This window comes from Papaver somniferum, chromosome 1, assembly GCF_003573695.1.
Source record: "Papaver somniferum cultivar HN1 chromosome 1, ASM357369v1, whole genome shotgun sequence".
NCBI lineage: Eukaryota > Viridiplantae > Streptophyta > Magnoliopsida > Ranunculales > Papaveraceae > Papaver > Papaver somniferum.
In genome coordinates this window covers 227,015,767-227,035,604 of record NC_039358.1, presented here as the reverse complement: position 1 = coordinate 227,035,604, position 19,838 = coordinate 227,015,767, and the positions used below count along the sequence as shown (strand labels likewise).

The 19,838-nt window shown below is 35.3% G+C and overlaps 1 pseudogene; it reads right to left on the bottom strand.

Annotated features, from left to right (window-relative positions):
- Positions 1-497: 497 nt before the first annotated feature.
- LOC113317890 lies at positions 498-13,833 on the bottom strand (annotated as a pseudogene).
- Positions 13,834-19,838: the final 6,005 nt, after the last annotated feature.

The window sequence follows — 19,838 nt, the reverse complement described above, 5'->3', positions numbered from 1 at the left end:
GGATTTACTGCAACTACAAAACTCTAGTGATATGATTTCAAGGAAGTGATAGAATTTCTGAAACTCTATTCAAGTACTTCAGTATATAAAGAAAAAACTAATGTTGGCAAGGGCTTTGTGTAAGTAAAGCCAAAGGGACGTAAATATATCTTGCCGACATGACAAACTACTTGCAATTACAAATTTTGGCACGAAAAGAGTAACGCGGACGAAACCATGTAATATTTGTGTGCAATTTACTGGAAGACGTAAACCACGTAAGCACTGAAGTTTCTTTCTCAATGAATATTTTCTTGCTTGGGGAAAAAAAAGAGTAACGCGGATGAATATTTTCTTGCTGGTATAGGGTAGTTGCTTTGCAAGCTACTCCGTTTAAAAAAGAAGAAAAAAAAAATTACCGACTGTGGACGTACGTGATCAGTCTTACATTATGTGCATTAGCAGTTTAGCACTAGCATAAAGAAGAAAAAACAAATGATGTACTAGACTTTCAAAACTAAACAATTTACTCCTGCGAACATGTGTTGACGTTATGAGAATAAACCAGTAATATACCAAATTGTACATTATGACTCTTCTACCACATGGACAAATACTCCCTTTCTAGTTCACTTTCTAAAATACCCTTACAGAACTCTCACTGTTTCACATACATATGCTACAGTAAGAAAATTTACACTTCACCTTCTGGAAAAGAAAGTCTCTTATGAGTTCTTTGTTTTATTTCTTAATCAATAAAACACTGCACACATAACGAACTTACCAACACTACGACGTATCTTAACCATCTACACGAAAATGATCAAAGATACAGTCGAGCGACTCAAGGATGTTGAAATGAAAGACTACTTGGGGAATCAATTCTTACAATGAGTTCCTCTTCTTTGCCAGATTCGTCACTTGAGTTATCATCTCTTCCACTCTCATTTCTGTTTCTACCGGGAATGTGATCCGGTCTTGTGAAATCTTTTACTTTAAAGCTAGTCTTTCTCACATTGTTAGACCCTTCTGATTGAACAGCCACAAGTGACCTCTCCTTTTTCCCTGATGGAACCCTTGGATATGATTGGCTATGCTGTTCCTTCCTCTGAGAAGTCTTAAAACTTCTAGAAACCTTGAAGCTTTTAGAATTTATATAGCTGCTACCTAGCTTCTGATTCAGATGAGATGAGATAAGAAACAGTTAGTACAAAAGAGTAGAGGGATAAACTGAGCTACAATTGCAAAGAATTAATATAGCAAAGTCGTGGATCAACTTTTACACAATGGCTTGTGTGGCCATATAGAGATGATCCAAGGATGGGTATCTTTGAGTGGGTGGAATTTCGGGTAGTACTTTTGTGTCTGTGTATGTGTGTCTGTGTCTCTGTGTGTGTGTATATTCTCGTCCCTGCGGACCATCCTCACCAGAAAATAACCCAATCCAAAGCATGTAAACTAATCCCCTCATTTGGTGATTGAAAATCACGGACTAAGATATTGCACCATTGTACAAATCAATGGAAATGGAGTTGGTTGTTTCAGGGACAGGGTTATCTTTGCCGTGGATGGCCCTTTAAAACCACTATATACACTTTACTGAGTGAAGTTGTAAGAATAGTAACAAAAAATACAACCACAAGAGACGATCATCTACATTTACTATAAGTGTTGTAGGTTACCTCATTTTGACTTTGTTGGCGTTTGTACATGTGCTCAGGCCAACTCATTAGGCCACCATGCTCTCTATTTAGGCCTCTAGATGGTTCAGCTGCAGCAGAGATCCGTGAAGATGTTCTTCTTTGTAGTTGTGTGTCGGCCTCAACAGCTGCCATGTCAAATATAATTATCCTAGCTCTTGTGTCAACTTCATATGAGGTCCCTTGATGACAAAAACTTGCTGCTTTGGCACCTGTACTCAACCCAATATCCATATACAATTATTCTAGCGTCACAAGGATGTGTAAACCAAATGAAGTCAACTGAATGGTTTTATCATGAAGAAATAGGCAGACTATATATGCCCAAAAGTGGTTTTGATGTTTCATTTTTAACACGGTAATGAACCAGATATGTGAAACAAAAATTGATTGCCATCATGAGAAATCAAATTGCATATTTCACTTAATTCTGGAATAGGTGACTCATAGCATAACAGTCGCTTAAGTATTGTATACTAGATTGTTTCTAAAGTAATAATTTACTCCGCGATACTGTTCTTGATTAGGTTTTAACCTGTACAGCTGTGTAGCTTGATCCTCGCCTGATCCAATGACTTTCAACTCCATCTACCATCTTAGACTCTCTAGTCACAATTGCATGCATGAAACAGTTGCCTTAAACCCAGTATATACCATGTCTTGTCTAATCTCTCTATGCATATGCAATGTATACTTTGTTTAGAAATCTGAGTATACAACTTGACCTAATTTGAAACTAGATGAAGAATTGTTCCTCCGTCCAAGTGCTCTAATGATGGATAGAAGAACGTTGCATAAAAAAAACCAGTTTTAATAATAGTTGTAGATCATTTTAGTTTCAGGTATCGAACAAGCAGATGTGGGGTTCGATTTTATAGAATTTCTTATTCATTACATTCAACCTGGGGTCCAACAAGCAAAAAGCTGTTTGCAGAACTCTTATGAGGACAACCCCTAAGCAAAACCAGGGTCCAGGTCTCACATGTCATGTCATTTACAGCATAAACTATACTGTGTGTTACTCCAGATTAGGTGAATACTAATTTTTAACAACTTAGCTCATTTACAGCATTATAGAGCGCGTTTTATATTCTGAAGTATGCAGTGTAGGTGATGTTATTAATGTCAGTATATGAGGCATCTCATGAATCTTGGTCTACAGGATAAACTAAATTGTATGGATGAGTTAGTTTGGTCATATATTAACATGATGTGTGGTTGAAATTTAAGTTTGTGCTTCAGCTGTAAGTAGTAAATTAGGTTCCTATTATTTTTGTTTACATAGACCCATAAATACGGTGGCTTCACAGAACTACTAATGCTCCAACAAAAACATAAGCATATATTTTCGGATGAGATATTTGCTTACCTTATGTTTCCAAATTGAGAAAGCTTAAATCTCCATATGAGGGTAACAATACTCCTGGAGATGTAACCAATTCCTCTGGATCAGTTAGGGTTCTTACAAATCCTTCAAATAAAAACCCAATGGAATGAGGGGGTATTTCAATAGTTTCTCCTCTTAAGAATATGTTCATTTCCGACCGTTCTGCAACAATGGATCTCAATTCTTGCATAGCCATTTTCTCAAATATTTGGGGAAGAAGGATTTTCGCAATGGCTATGGTACTTTCCTGCAGAAGTAAGAGAAATAGTAAGAACTAACGTATGTTTTCCCATCTCTATCAACTGGCAAATGCAAATTGACATTTGGATTGTACAAATGCCCAGTTGAGATTATTTGAGAAGCTACCTCTTGTCAACAGATTGAACACCTTATAATATATTTTATGTGACATTAGTCTACAGCCCAACATTTTATTACTATGTGCTCATTAATCTTTTATATTATCTATCATAAGTTACCTTCCACAAGATACCTTCCACAGCAGGATCTGATCGGAGCAAAGAAAGTATCTTATCACTTTCAACAAAGAAACAGTGTACAACAGAATCTGTGATCAGGTCGCAGATGTAGGGCTTTCCATTTAGTACTTCATATAGTCCTAAAGTACTTCCATGTGAGAATGACGGATGTAAAGAATGCTTATTTCTGAAATTCTTACTTCCCCACTGCAGAACAAAGATTATATATTCGGTTTAGTCAAAGTTGAAATGGTCACTAGCAAAATCAGAGAGAAGCCAAATTCTAATAACTTGAAATTCATTTACCTTCACAATTCCATTTGCAACAAGCCATATACCATTTGGTTTGTTTCCCTCTTTACAGAGTGTTACTCCACGTAATTTTGTTACTTCTTTCGTGGAGTCCTCAATATGCGCACGTGCAATAGAAGGTAGTGCTGTCAGCAAAGGATGGACTCTCAACATATCACTTATCTTTGGCATCTTTGCTAAAGGAGGGTTCCTTAGAACTTTCTTTAAGTCAGTCTGGCATGCAAAAGAATATCAAAATTTTGAGTATAAATTGAAATAAAAAAAAAAATGTATATTCGTAGTAGAGTAACTGAAACCCTCTCACCTGCACCGAATCGTGAAGATGAATCATCTCTTTCTCTTCTAATATCCCAACTTTTTCGAGATTTTGAACATACTCGCTCAAATGTTTTAGCACCGCATATGTTACTTGTCTTGTTTTTACAACATGCAAAACCTACGAGAAGTTCCAAACATTAGCGAGAAGAGTTTGAAAACTAAAACATCATGATAAAAAAGAACTACTGAAGCACACCTAAAGATTTGTAGTAAAAAGTCAGTGTGGATCAAAATCAGAAAGCCAATTCAGAGTATTATAAATTACAAACCTGAGGGAAAGTAACGCGGACCTCTTCCAAAAAACATCTTGCTTCCTCTCCTTCAGATTCACTTTCATTAATTACAAGAGAAGCAATTTCACTTTCACCTAAAAAAAAAGGAGGTTAGAATTAAAAGAAAGCACTAACTTAAGGTACAATCCAGACTACATTGTAAATCTGAACGTTGAAAATAGGCTACCAATAAATTCGTGAAGTTGCCTCCTTGCAATCCTATGAGCACGCAGGAATGCAGCGCATATGTAACATGCAAATTCTAATCGCTCCACAGTGAAATAAGTCACCAGCTTCCGCGGACAGATGCTCATCTGGAGCAATCTATAATAACTTGGAAAATGAACATGAGATTTTAGGCCTTTCCAGTCACAGAGAGAGTCATCACTGACTAAATCAATTGCCTCATCAACTGATTCGATCAAAATGGTTGCAGTATTCTGGGCTATCCTTCCCTCATCTAGCATCCCCCAATAAGCAGCTTGGACTCCTGGCACCATAAATGATATTCATAAATAGCTTTATTAAGGAAGTAGAGTGTATTTATTTACAAGTAATAATAATAATTTTATATAGCCAGCAGTTGTATGTGGTTAAATCAGAGAACTATTGTGACATAGAATATAAATATCCAGGATTTAATATGTGCAGCGAGAAGACATATGCAACGAGATTTGAATTAGTAAATTCAGAAATAGTGGATAGAGAGGGATTGAAATGGAACACAAAGAGGAGAGTTCGTGAAATCAAGTATGAGATAGTGATCGCTTTTTAAGTTAACTAATGAACTAAAAGATGACAATAGTGTTAACCAAATCAAGAAACATGAGGCACATTGCCAGCTGTGAGTAGTTTCAATAGCTATGGCTGGTTTCACATGATGTAGTCTCCTTAAGAGAACTTGGAATCTTACTCTGACAATTATTTGTACGGTCACTATGATCTTAATTAAGATTAGAAATCCTAAGAAATGAGAAAGGGACGGAGAAAACCCCAGCAAGACTGATAAAGATTCCTTAAATTCTGGCTTTTAATTAGCTTATTCGTCAATCAGACTCAAGTCAGTATTTAATCAAATGTACCATGGTGCATCAGGAGATCTAGACAGCAAAAGTAGTTTCATTCTGGAGTTTCAGCTAATCAATCATACTTACAGGAAGAAAATTTATGGAATTCTTGGTGAACAAAACGCGGTAGCTGAGGTTTCAGAGTGAAGACAGAATAAAGAAAACGAGAGGCCCAAAATTATGCACTGACCATTTAAGAGGCGAACTCGTGTATCTTTTAAATTCATAGCATGGACGCTACTCTCATGTCTGGATACGGAGTGAGGGTGCACCTGGTCTTCTTCCAGGTTATTCAAGCAAGCAAGGTATTTTTTCACTGTGGACCATTCAGCAGGTCCTAGTTCTTCATCATCTCCAAGATCACTAAATGCTTCATGTGCCTTATTCATCATTTCATATCTTGTATAATCTAATATGCGTCTCTGATATCACAAGCAGATAGTTGAAAAATGAAAATCAGACGAAACACGGATAAGAGTAGCTACAATGTCAAAGGCCAAGTGTCATTATAATTCAGATACATTTCCATGTATAAAATTCTAGGAATAAGACAAAACTAAAAGTAATATCACCTTTGCAGCTGATAGCTTATCCATACCCAGAAAGTGTAAAACAAACTGTGTTGTTGATCCATTTACGATGAGTGTCAAGAAAACAATCCCACCGGTAAAAAATAAAAACTGTACAAATAAAATGTTTTAATTACCGTATGGAAGGAATACTTAGAAGTATCCAGTAACTCGCTACAGAAAGAATAAGGCAGACCATAAAATAAAAAACATGTACTGAAATGATATACCAGGCTCCTGTTTCACGATTTCGCAAGGCTGAACTGTCGCTGGCACGCTGAAATCATTACAAAAACGGATTGTATAAAGTGAATTGGTGCGTAACACTGAAAAACTGTTCGAAAAATTAGAGTACGCGTACTGTAAACTGATGTGGTAATTTTGAGTTTATCAATGAGTAAAATAGGAATATAAAAGCAAAAAGATACAGTGGCAGAGAACCCGAATATAATTAATTATATATAAAAAAGAAACAAGGATGTACTAAATCATATAAAGGAATGCTCCCTGTTCTCCTTCAATTCTCTCATTTCTTGCTTAATATTTCAATTTCTGCACTTAGACTTGGTATGTGAGCAATTTATTTTTATACCCATTATTTTGTCGGTTGGTTTTGGAGTGACAGGTATTTAAAGTTTGTTTGGGACATGTAGAACCTACAGTGAGGCTCAGTTGGTGTAGTTCCACAGTTATTGGGTATCTGTACTTCGCACAATTTATGAGAATACTATTGAGAAATTTACGGAAAGTTGATCAACAAGAATGACAATAACTTGCCTTCACTGACAGTGACAAGGACAACGCCACAGCACCCCTTAAGCCTGACCAAACAAGAATAATTGCTTCTTTCCATTCCAGACCATACCCAAAATAGCGTAGAAATGGATACAAGGTCCCAACAACTATTACGCGGGACACTTGAACGAAGACATAGAGAAGAATGAGGTAACCCCATGATGTTTCTGAAACAAACAAAACAATCAGCATAACAAAGCACTGAAGAAACTTTTGATGTGGGTCCGTGTTCCATGAGAGCACGACATAGTATAACATTTGTCTAATGTATTTAGTCATTTTAGATACAATCGGTTATACAGTGGACTTGAATTTAAGAAAAAAGAAATAACTGCATGTAATGGAAGTATCTATGACCGATTATGTTTAAATGACTAACCACATAGGACACAGGTTGCACTATGATCGGATCCACACACCCACATCAAGACTGGGAAAGAAATGTCATGTATCACTACTTACTCAAAGTTAGACAAAGTTACTTGGAGACTTTGCTTGACCATGGAGACCTTAGTGGCCTACAATGATCAGACAAAAGCAAACATAGTGTCTCTCCTGCGATTAATCACTCATGAGACTTCAATATGAGGGTTGATGAATGAAAGCGAACACTTGAAGCAATTTGAGAATGGACAGCAATAGACTGTTGCAACTTATGTGAATTGAATTCCTCATTTAGAGGGATACAGTTCAAATAACTTAAAAGAAAAGCCACTGCCATAACAACGGGTCCAGGAGTCACGAAAGTTACAAGTGTTTCTCACTCCTTGCCGAAGACACTTGAGGAGTTACTATACATGCCAAGGAGTTACAATTCTTTTTATGGCACATGAGGAAATACTATACATCTCAGCATTCCTCACTCAGTAACAAAATAATTAGACAGATTGCTTAGTCAGGTTCATCCTTAAAAGTTAAAATCGATATAGACATGCAAACATTATAAACATACCCTCTGAGCATTATGAGAAGTTGCGAAGTTTTAGACCATGACCCTAGTAATATAATGAATTATTGCTGATGCACAAGTTTAATATTTTTGACCTAAGCTTTTTTCTATTCGACTATTTCGTTTCTTGAACACTCTAGAACACAAAGTTCATCAAGTTTTTCCAAACTCAGCTTTTCAGGAAAATTGCATAATAATGTACAGAACGAAATAAGTGTAGCCAAACCTACTCGAACCTAGAAAGTAAGACATCTTGATTCTTGAGATAAATTGTTATTTAGTTGTCCAATCAAAAATGAAATAATGTGGATACAATGCACAGAGGTTGAAGGTGCTTTACCATGCTTAAAGAAATAATTGTCACTGTGTAGAACTGATTCAGCTATAACCACCCCACTGCAAACACAAGGAAGCGTAGATAAGCATACTTAATACTTAACTAGGAAAAGCAAGTTCGCATTACAACTAAGAATTACAGTGCGTGTCTTTATCAAAGAGCTCCCAACTATTATAGTAGGCAACAGATGATAACCGCACGAACATGGTCTAACATATTAAAACATACTCCTTAAATTTGAGTGCACAACCATTTGCTGCTGAAATTAATATTCTAATAATGATAATCTTCTACATATTCTAACTGTTGAGACTAGAACAATGGATGTATAATACATATTATGTTAGAGATCATGTGTATGCTCATCAAAGAAAACAAGCTCTAAGCCTTTCTGCTTATAAAGGAGTCACTAACTTATTGGTTGAAGAGGACAAAATAAGTGATGAAATAGTTTGAAATCAAAGCATCGTGAAACCCACAATAAAATTAAGTGTTAATTACTTGATGTAGTTTCGCAGGACTGTCATATTGAACAACAGTAACACCAAATGTTGCGCTGACATGCTAAAAGATAAATAAAAAGGACACAATACCAAAAAAATAAGACAATCCCCCACCCTAAAACCAAAGTGGAAGAAAGGTCGATAACGCATGATTCTTCATTATTAACATGGAGAAAATGACAACACATTATCATACCTACATAGTTTTCCATAAACGATATAATAGCGGCAATGAATTCAGGACATTTGACAGATAAACGAGCATGTTACTTTAGCCAACAGTAAAATCATAGGAGCGCGATTATACGAAAGGTAATTATGTACTAGTGTCATAAAGATACATTAACTACTTAGGGACATGATCACAAGAACTGAATACAAAAACAAGTTCGCACCTTAAGATGAAAATGAGGGTGTTAGCAATGTATGAAACCATTTCCCTGAAAGAAAAAAACACTTTCAAAGATGTAAAAGTTCATGTCATAAAAACAATTTCAGTGAAACCATTTGTTGCAAACAAGCTTAACAGGTAAAACAATAATCAGATCATTTTGGAATTATGCTTTCGAAGAAACAGAATACAGAGACTTCACAGCATTGCAATGATACATCTAGTTCAATGCAGTATATTTGTTTACAATTGACATAAAAACTACAGCTCATGCTCAGTAAATTTCTCAATGGACACAACCTTTGTGAGGTCCGGTCTCCTTTCAGTACGGTCTCTCTTCAGACGACATGTATCAGCAATGAGAGACCTACGGCTTTTACGAATATAGATTTCCTTTCTGAACTCTTTTTGCGGATAGATTTCATATATATTCAGATAATAGTAAGACAATTCAAAATCAAGAAGAAGCTGCAAGTTAATGTCAAGACACGTATGGGGTGTTCCAGAGTCACTCTAATAGAGTTCTAAGAAACAGCCTTTGCCATACGGATTGCAGGATTTTTTGTGTCTTAACAAATCGATGTACATCAAGGTAAAAGTTCTAGGCTCGATTACAAAAGGTCACATTTTAAAAAGGCAACGGTCCAAACAATTCGATGTTATATGGTTCCAAAAGTTTGTTTCACATTTATCCATGTACTTGGAAAAACTGTTTTTCTTCAATATGCTCAATCGGTAAATGGCTCTAAACAATTGAAACAATACCTTATAGGCTTACAAAATATAAGAAGCGTACCAAAAATGATGCAAGCTATGTTGGCTTTCACCCTTAAAAGCAGTCCTAGCAACTGCAGAATAAAACCTGTCAAGATTTTCACTCCATAAGAACATTTCCACAATGTTTGATTAATACAATTGATTATCTGAAATTGTGACTTCAGTGGCATATTCAACTTACATTCCCAAAGTCATCACTGTCAAAACACCTGACACGCCAGCGCCATCTTGAGCCTAGCATAAAAAACACAATGCACGTTATAAAAAACATAACTACAGCAATTAATGTAACATTTATGTAGTTCGCGAACCCCTCAAAAAGATCTTAGAGCCTAAAATTGATTATACCCATTTGTGAAGGAAAAAACTCATGGAATCGCTTTAAGGAACATAAATGGAGTTTATGCTGAAAATCGATTTAAACTGCAAAATGATGTTGAGAGAATCTTACAGTGAAGTAAGCAAGGTAGCTCACTGCAAGAGTCAGTGAAATCTCTATGACTGTGTCATTGAAGATGAACCCCAGCCACAACACAGACGCCACTCCAAAAGCAAGACCAATAGCTATACTGGACAAAAGAAGGAGCCTCATAACCAGCATTTCATTTACACCCAATTAATCACAATGGTGATAGAACACATACGCTCCAAGTGAAACTTGTGACAGAAATTTGACTATATCTCCAAAACTGAAACTTTCTCCCTGGACCATACGGTAGAACAACTGATAAACCACAATCGCCGTACTGCAAAAGGAAACAAGAACTTTTTGTTATAGCCAACATGATAATTCAAAAATACTTATGTCATCCAAATGTACCATATAGATAACATTCCATGAGCATGCAGCCAAAGAAAGAGCACATATTACAGTAATCGGCTAAGAAACAAATTTGGAACTTCTAACACCTATAAGGGCAGATGAATACCCATCATTCATCAACGATTCTCCTTCAATTATTGTACTCAATTTTTTGCTTGCACCCAGCTCTTTCAACAAAGCCACGACAGCGACAGGATCAGTAGCACTAAGAAGCCCTGCTAACAACAAGGATGTTTTCCAAGTCCAGTTGTATGGAAAAGCAAGCTACAAATGTTTGTTGAGAAGATCTATTAGACCTGCAGATTGTTCTTTCTTCAAAAACAAAGACAAAAGTTTAGTTACCTTCATTGCACTTCCAAGACAGAAGGTCGAAATCAGAACACCAGGGCCAGCAAGAATAAGCATTTGACCGATGCATCTCTGCAGGGGATTAAATAGTAGTGTAAGAGGAAAAAGATAGCGCCTAAGGATGTGAATCATGTAATAACTATTATGATCAACCGTATGGGAAGGAAATCTTCCTAATGTTTCAGCTATTATGTTGGACTCATGGAGGAAAAGAGCACTCGTGAATTCAAATCAAAACAATGGAGAAAAGCTGATGAAAAGAAAGAAAAAGAAAAAAAAATAAGACTTATTTTTGCTTGGGTTTGTGTGATATAAGAGTTTGAAATGGCTTCGGCCTCATGCTATCAAACTGAACCAGGTATACTTTAATAGGCCTTGCGCAGATACTGTGTTTTTTAGCTGTGAGCAAGTCCTCGATATTGTTATAAGTGTGCAGTGTGCTTCATACTTTGAATGAATCGACTATGAGGGATCTTACAAATTAAAAAAAAAAGTAAAAAAACAAATTACCCCTCTTCAGATTTTCTTGTTCACGTGATTCTTTCACCTCAAATTTTTATGTTCCTCCACTACCCAACTTTTCTTCCACTATTGATTCTCATCTTACTTCTTCTCAGTTTATTATAATGTAACTCATGTACTTGTGCTACATCACATGTGTCTGTCCTATACCATTTTCATATATCTAGTTCATGATCACATTAATCTTGAGCCTCTACATAAAGTGAAAATATCAATCAAGAGTTTCTGTAGCTGGTACAAAGAAGTTAAGAAATTTTGAATCTGCCTTTTCTTCAGTCCTTTTCAAGTCAAGTACTTTAGTCATTCAGTTAAGGTCGCTATATGACAAGCTTTCCAAGTTGAGGTCATGAAATAAAAAATGGTTTGGTGATCCTCTTTACAATACACAAACAAAATGCAGCTTACATGAATGGCATGTATTGGGAGAACATACAAGCATGAAGTTTAATCTGGAATAGTTAATTGCAGCTTCCAATTTCTAATAACACAAAACACTACAAAGATAATGATAATCAAGTCCTTAAATTGTGAAAAAAATTTAGAAGCCAAACCTTGATCTGGTGTACTTCCATCAAAAAGGCGCTCTCGAAAAGAAGAGCGGGAAGAAAAATAGCCAAGAGAAGATCCGGATTAATACTTGCCCCTGTTTTCAAAAGCCATTTAACCTCGCAAGAAATTTTTAAGTGAAAATATATACTAATATTTCATTGCATTGTGATCGCAAATCCTTTACAAACAGTTGAATGTCTCAGTATATGAGAAAAAGAACAAGAGAATACTGACAAGTATCTCTATGCAAAGATGGAAACTCAAAAAGTTGACCATATAATTGCAGAAGGTCAGATAACCCGACGAAATCAACTCTACTAGCAAACATACTACGTAGAGATAGATAACCGTACTATCCAACCTTTCTGTTAAACTACTAAGATGGAGTTAGCCATCTTATATGAGATGATATTAAACCTGACCAGAAGTTAATGTTCAGTAACAAAAATCATGCCAAAGATCACAGTTTAGGTAAAACTTACATAGGCGAATACCCGCCCCAAGTTTCCCAAGTCGACGATCTGTACCAAATTCTGCACATAAAATGAGTATTTGGCAACATTAGCATAAGTTGTAAATATCATAACACGTCCAACTTCTAAACTAACTGTAAATGAGATTGATTGAACGTTAGCATGACGACAGACTGTTTCATATGGACGATCTGCATCCAAAACGGTTCCCACCATTACTGCCAAAAAATTCATTTAAACAACCAATTTCTTTCCTCATAAACAGACAGCAGCCATAACATCACGACACACAGGTGGACATTTTCAGTTTAAACGAAGAAAAAAAAAACACAGTTGTAACTAGCGGATTAGATTGCCTTCAGTTCTAAATTTTATCACCTAAAGCCACACACAATACAAATTAGTTTAGATCATCAAATTATTACAACGGCAAGTATAACAGTCGTTTTCAAACAACGATCTAATAGATCATCATCACAACTAACACAATTCAGCCCTTGAATCACTCTAGTAGTGTTAACAAGGTGTAAGAAGTAAGAACAATTAAACTAAAATCGTTCCACTCTTATCAAATACATCCTTAATCCCCCCAATAGACTACTAAAGTAAAACACAAAAACTATAAAATACAAAAACAAAAAACAAAAATTCAGTAATAAAAAGTTCAATTGAAAAAGCAAAAGCAGATTTCAAAAGTTAATGAGGTCCACAAAACTTAATTTAGAAAACCTAAATTTCCTAACATCCAATTAAAAAGAAGAAGAGTGAAGAGTGAAGAGAATTTTCACCTAAAGATCCAAGTCCAACACCAATGACAAGCAGCGCAACAGTATAAGGTACTCTAGTACCACGAAGTACATGTCTTGAAGCAATTCCCAGAACCATACACAATCCAAAGAAGACAATTGCACTTGTTGGTTCAAATTCCTCAACTTCTTCTCCTTCTTTAACAACTTTCATTACATCAAATGGAATCGTAAGTCCATCTAAATCTATCCCCGACATCTTCAATCAAAACCCTAGATTTTTTAGTTGAGATCGATTGAGAATGAGAATGAGATTAAGAATGAGCAATTAGAAGAAGAAGATGAGTGTAGCATGGAGTAACCTTAAACTACATTAACTAATTGAAGGATCAGAAAATGTATGTGAATCCGAAATCTTGATTGATACTTTTCAACAAATTAAAATGAGGGAGACAAATAAAATTGAATTGATTAATAAAAAATAAAATTAATGAAGTGATAATAACAGAGAAAAATCTTGCCTGCAGAGTTTGGAGTAGTAAAATAATAGTAAAAAGATGCCAAGGATTGCAGTTTTGTTGTTGATGATGGACACTTGGTTGGTCGGCCCACAATGCACACAAAAACAAATGTTTTATGTTACTCCAAAACCGGTAGTGCTATTCACAGCCCAAAACACCATTATACTCACAGCTCACAACATCTAAACCCTATATTTCTCAAATGGTGTATCCTTTTTTCTAACTGTGGATCCTGGCTGAATAAATTGGACCACTATTTATACAACACCTAGCATTTGAGTGGTGATTAGTGTGGTGAAGAGTGCTTGGAATAGCATTTCCGCTCCAAAATTGTCATAGTACATCAGGGTTTTTGATCAATATTGTCCAAAACAACCCATGATGTTGCTATTCAGCCAACATGTGTTGTACGGGTATACGATAATTGCAGTGTGATCTGTGCTTCAACATCATCTAATGGATCTGTTTATTGTGATCTAAAATTGGCTGCTAATGAGTACCAGATTACCCGGATGATACCAAATTTCATACAAGACAAGTAAACAAAAATATTTCATCTTTTGTGGAATTTGGTACCCAAGTAAAGTGGTGAACTACTTAGCAGTGTTGTAAAATTTGACTAGAGAAATGCCCCAATGTGATACCAGCATCCTAGATGGGTGTTTCAAATTTGACATCTACATGCAACACCTAATGGATAGGCAGACTAAATGTGAGTCAACGGGAGGATAAATTTTTGATTGGGGCGTTTTTTGATGGGTGCATGAGGGAAAAATGAGATCTTGACACATGTCATTCATATTAATTGATTCAGTCCGCGAGTTATAACCCCAAAGGTGTCACTATCCATCCACAAAAAAACCCATTAAAACAAAAGTAACACACCCCATTAAAACAAAAATAACACAAAAATCCCAAAGAATTTGATGAAACCAATTCTGGTTTCATCATAAAATTTGATGAAACGTCATAGAATTTGATGAAACCAATTTTGAAATTTGGGGTTTTTGTATCAATTTTTAAAAATTTGGGGTTTTTGTATCAATTTTGCTTAAGATGGAGTCTTAATGGATCCCAACATTTGAATGGGGTTTTTGTACCACAAGTTTGGTCTCCTTGGGTTTTTATGACTAGTTTTGTAATTGATTTCAATAAATTTTTGTTTCCAAAAATACAAACACCAATTAAGATAATTAATATTTTCTCCAAAAATACATTTGTTTTTGTATTTTTGGAAACATAATTCATTGAAATCAATTGACATGAAAACACATGTCAACATATTATTTGTCCCTCATGCACCCATCAAAAAACGCCCCCATCAAAAAAATTCTCGTTAACGGGATAATTTAAATTACTCACTCCGTCCTAAATTAAGAGTCCGCTTTGACTTTATCAATATATTAAGAAAATCCTTTAAAATATCATGATTAGCCCTTGACTAGCCTATTTAATGTTATATTATTACCAAAACTAAATTATTAGCTTCAATTTGATAGTATTATTATTTTAGGAAATATTTTAAGAAAATAAAAGCAAATTTATATTGATATTATTATGGAATCCACAGTTTAAGAAATATTTTTTCCTCCATTTGATTTTGGTTTCCCGCACTAAAACTTTAGAGTCTTTGGAATTTTTATTTGAGAGGGAAAAAAATTGAAAATGGAATTGTAGATTCTTTCCTCTTTAGATATACCAGATGAAAAGGTTATGTAAGAATTAGTAGAAGTTTTATTGAGAATTTTATAACTATCCATGAATGTTTTTATTTAAAAAAAGGAATGACAATTAATACAAAGATCTTGAGTAAGTTTTTCCTTATATATGGTGATATTATTTAAGATTTTGATATTAAAAATGATTTTATGATTATTAAAAATAAAATATATATTTGATAGTTTAAGGGAAAAGTATATATATAAACAGAACGAACAGATAAAAAGGGACAGACCAAAGAAGAAATTAGGACAAATAAAAAAGGACATAGGGAGTATTATTTAAGAAGTTGGAGGCGAATTGAGAAAATTAACACCCCCAATTGAGGTATACCTAGATTAATTGGGGTATGTAGAAATTTAAGTGGACTTAGAATAAAGCTAAGGGTGTCAAAACGGGATAAAGTAACAAAATTACCCTTGTCGAATCCTAATTAAACTACTATTTTTTTTGTCAAATTCAAATCAATTCATTAGCCTTCCTTCCCAACCTAACGTCCTATTTTCCATCTTCATTGTTTTCTTTTCCTTCATCATCGTTTCGTCGTTTGGTAAACTCGGAAAGACAATGGAACAACGGGAAAAAAAATTCGCCGATGAAGAAGAAATTCCTGAAAGTGAAGTGACTGAAGAAATAACGAGATTAAGAAAGTAAGTGATTACATAAGCTCAATTTACTTCTTTATTTTTTCGTTTGGATGTCAAATTATGTCAGAAAAATCGACATTTTTGAATTGCAGTTATGTGATCGTCGGGGTATCTCTTCATCTACCTTGATGACTTTCCATGTTTACTTTTATTCGTCAGCTTCCGAGGATGAGTGTCTTGACGACTTTTCATCACTGAAATAACATTCACATGATCGTCCCGATATTCAACCCGCAATCTTGACGACTTGACGATTATCATAGTCGTCTGGTTATGAAAACCTAAAATCATGCCGACTAATGACTTGCAAAATCTTGTTTTCCGGTGTTCAATTTTTTAATTAGTCGTCAAGTTTTGAAAACCTAACTTGGCGACTAGGTAATGGTCATCAGTTTGATGCATTTTCGACCCTACAGACCAACAACTTCCAAAATATAATGTTTTTCATTTTTGTTATTAGTCGCCATGTTTGTGAAACTATAACCGTGATGACCAAGTCCATAAGATAGTCATCATTACTTTGGATTATAGACCCAGACGACTAACTACAACGCCTTTGTACTATTCCGGAATTTATGGTCTATAGATGCAAATTTTGATTGATTTTATCGTGTATTATTTTAGTCTTTAGGCTCCAAAAGGTCAAACAAGGAAAGAAACATGTTACTCCTCTTTTAAAAACTCATTGTAAAGGCGGAAAACTCTTGACTGCGGCACTTAGAGGTGAATTTGTGGATCCTAGAATGGTTAAAATCCGTGAACACTTATCCATCGCCACCCGAAGAACCAAATGATTATGATAAAACTGATACATATCAATCAATTCCACTCTCTTCTAGAGGAGGTAATGATGAAACTAAAAGATAAAACACAATATCTTCTCATTCACGACCACGACCACCATCAAGACCTCGACCCTCGACCACCACAATCAATTCCACCTCGTTGGCTTGTTCCACCTCAACCCTTACCTCCTCCAGCAGCTGGAATTCCTTGATCATCATCATAAAAGTGGGATACCGTTAAAAATTACGACCAATTCATCCATCATCGTTCGTAAATCAATCAAATTAAACGAAATCCACCATTAAAAACCACAATTTTGATAAAAAAAAAGATCAATTTATTCTCAACCGAAAAGAAACCCATCATTATCCATTATGCAGTCTGGTGCAATCTGCTTAAAACTTATTTTCCTTTAAGGATATGCATTATGCACTCCCGTGCCACATGGACAAAACCTATTCTACTTTCAAAAGATGCATTATGCACTCCGTTGCAACATGCTCAAAACCTATTTTCATGTCAAAGTATACATTATACAAGTTAGTAAAACCTAGACAAAACATACTTCTTGTCAAAATATACACTATGCACTATGGTGCAACCTGCTCAAAATCTATTTTCTTGTTAGAATATATATTATGCACCAGATGCAACTGGCCAAAAACTATTTCCTGTCAAAATATAACTCTGGTGCAACCTGCTCTAAACCTATATTCTATCTGAAAATTCATTATGCACTCAGGTGCAGCCTCGTCAAGACCTATTTCCGACTTGAATATACATCACACACTCCGATGCAACCTGCTCAAAAGTATTAAGTTAATCCTTAATCATTCATATCATTTTATTCACTTCCTTTAGCTTACTACAAAAATAACAATCATGCTAACCCAAGCGTATACAATATACATGTTTCACTTATTCACCTATGAGAGATGAATTATTGATTTCTAAGCCTTGATGTATCTCCTTTAATTTTGACAAAAACCCAAGTTTTCTGATCCATTCAAAAGTCTAAAACACTCAATATCTCATCCATTTAACATCATTTTTAACGTCAGTATCAACACATCTCTTTACTCCTAATCCGCAACTAACTCGTACACAATGTTCCCTCATTGTTTTGACTCCTAAAGTACCGAGTAACCCTTTTGGAAACAACCATCGAACCACGTTAGCAGTATCCTAAGGTTTATGGGATAGAAACGTGTCACGACATGAAGAAGGGTAAGAATCTGTCGAGTCACGACTGCAGCTTGTTCCAATCCTTTGAGAATTTCCTCCCCAATGCCGAGTTTGGAGTATTAAATGGCCTCCTTTTAGTATGGCAAGCTACTTTAGAAAGCTTCCAACTCTATAAAGTTTACATTATGGACGGACCCACAAATCTTCCCAAGTAGGGCTTGAATATCATTGGTTTTCAAAGGGGTCGAAGGTCGCGGCAAACTTTTTGGAAGAGATACATAATTAATGGTCAAGTAGATCGCCTACTTGATAAATAGACAAGTATTAGATTAAAATTTGTAAATTTTAATTACGAAAAGTGATTGGAGAAAGAAATTTATGGTTTATACAAGAAAATAATAAAAATGGATGGATGTGGCAAAAAAAAGTTTTATGTTTTAAACAAAATTTTGGGCCAAATTTATGCTAATACTACGAGGATTAATCATAAATAAAGGTGGTCTAATTACTAATTCTGAAAAAAATTCCTATACACAGTTTTTATTAAGCTAAAAAAAGGGATGTGTCATAGGCCGGGTTAGCGCCTTGCTAGGCTTTGTATAAGGAGAACATCGCTCTTTTCTCCACAAGTAGTAATCCAGTTGCTAACAATTGCCTCATGTGCCATTAGTCAACTAAAACTTCTGATCAGTTGTTTCTTTCTTATTCCTTTGTGAAGAGTTTATCGTCTTGCTTCTCTGATGCGGCAAGCCAGCTATTCCGCTTATGATTATCCATAGACTTATTTTCGTCCTAGTTTTCTTCCATCTTCTTTGACGCTTCTAAAGAGCTTTGGTGCAGACTCTATGTTGCCATGTTATGGTCCATCCGGGTAATATGGAATAAGTAATCTTTTAACCAAAAAGAGAAGCAGCTCTCGGCCATCATCCTTGAAGTTAAGTTAAAAGTATTTGCTTGGTCTAGTTTTCATGGCATATTTTCTAATGTTTCGGTTGATGATAGTGTTTGTAATTGAAAGCCAATTTCTTCGACCCACCTTAATTTTGCACTTTCTTATTTTGTTTTCTTTTGGCCCTTGTGACATCCTGAATTTTTCTATGTGTCTCTGCTTTCTTGTAGTTGTTTGGTCTCTTTTTTGAGTTGGGTTTTCCGTTAATACAAATCATTCTTTGATAACCAAAGAAAATGAAAAGGGTGTTCTTTTCAACTCGTATGGTAATTGAAAAGAGCAACTCCAATGGGACCATCAAATTTCTTGATATGCATGTCCAGGTGGATGGAAAAACTAAATTTTGGGCAGTGGGGAAAGGATGTTCGCAGCAAGACAAGCCGGTCGGTGTTGTTTGAGACGACCGGACCACAAAGGGCCGAGACTCGGCTCAATGTGACGATTGTCTCCAACAACACCGGTAACATTCGTATTTGTAACGGCTAATTTACCCTTATAAATAATCAACCCATTCAAACATTTTACTCACACCAGATTCAATCTTCTCTTGAATTTCTTTTACTAATATTTCTCTTGAAATGTCTTGTAAGACAATTTCTCTTTTCTGTAAAGCAAAACTTGATGCTGCGCTAAATAAGATATGATGTAATTTTAAAAAAATTGAAATTGGTAAAAAGGAAAAAACGGTGCAAGTTTTAGAAGTTAAACCAGTAAAATATCCCGTTAAAAAGCAAA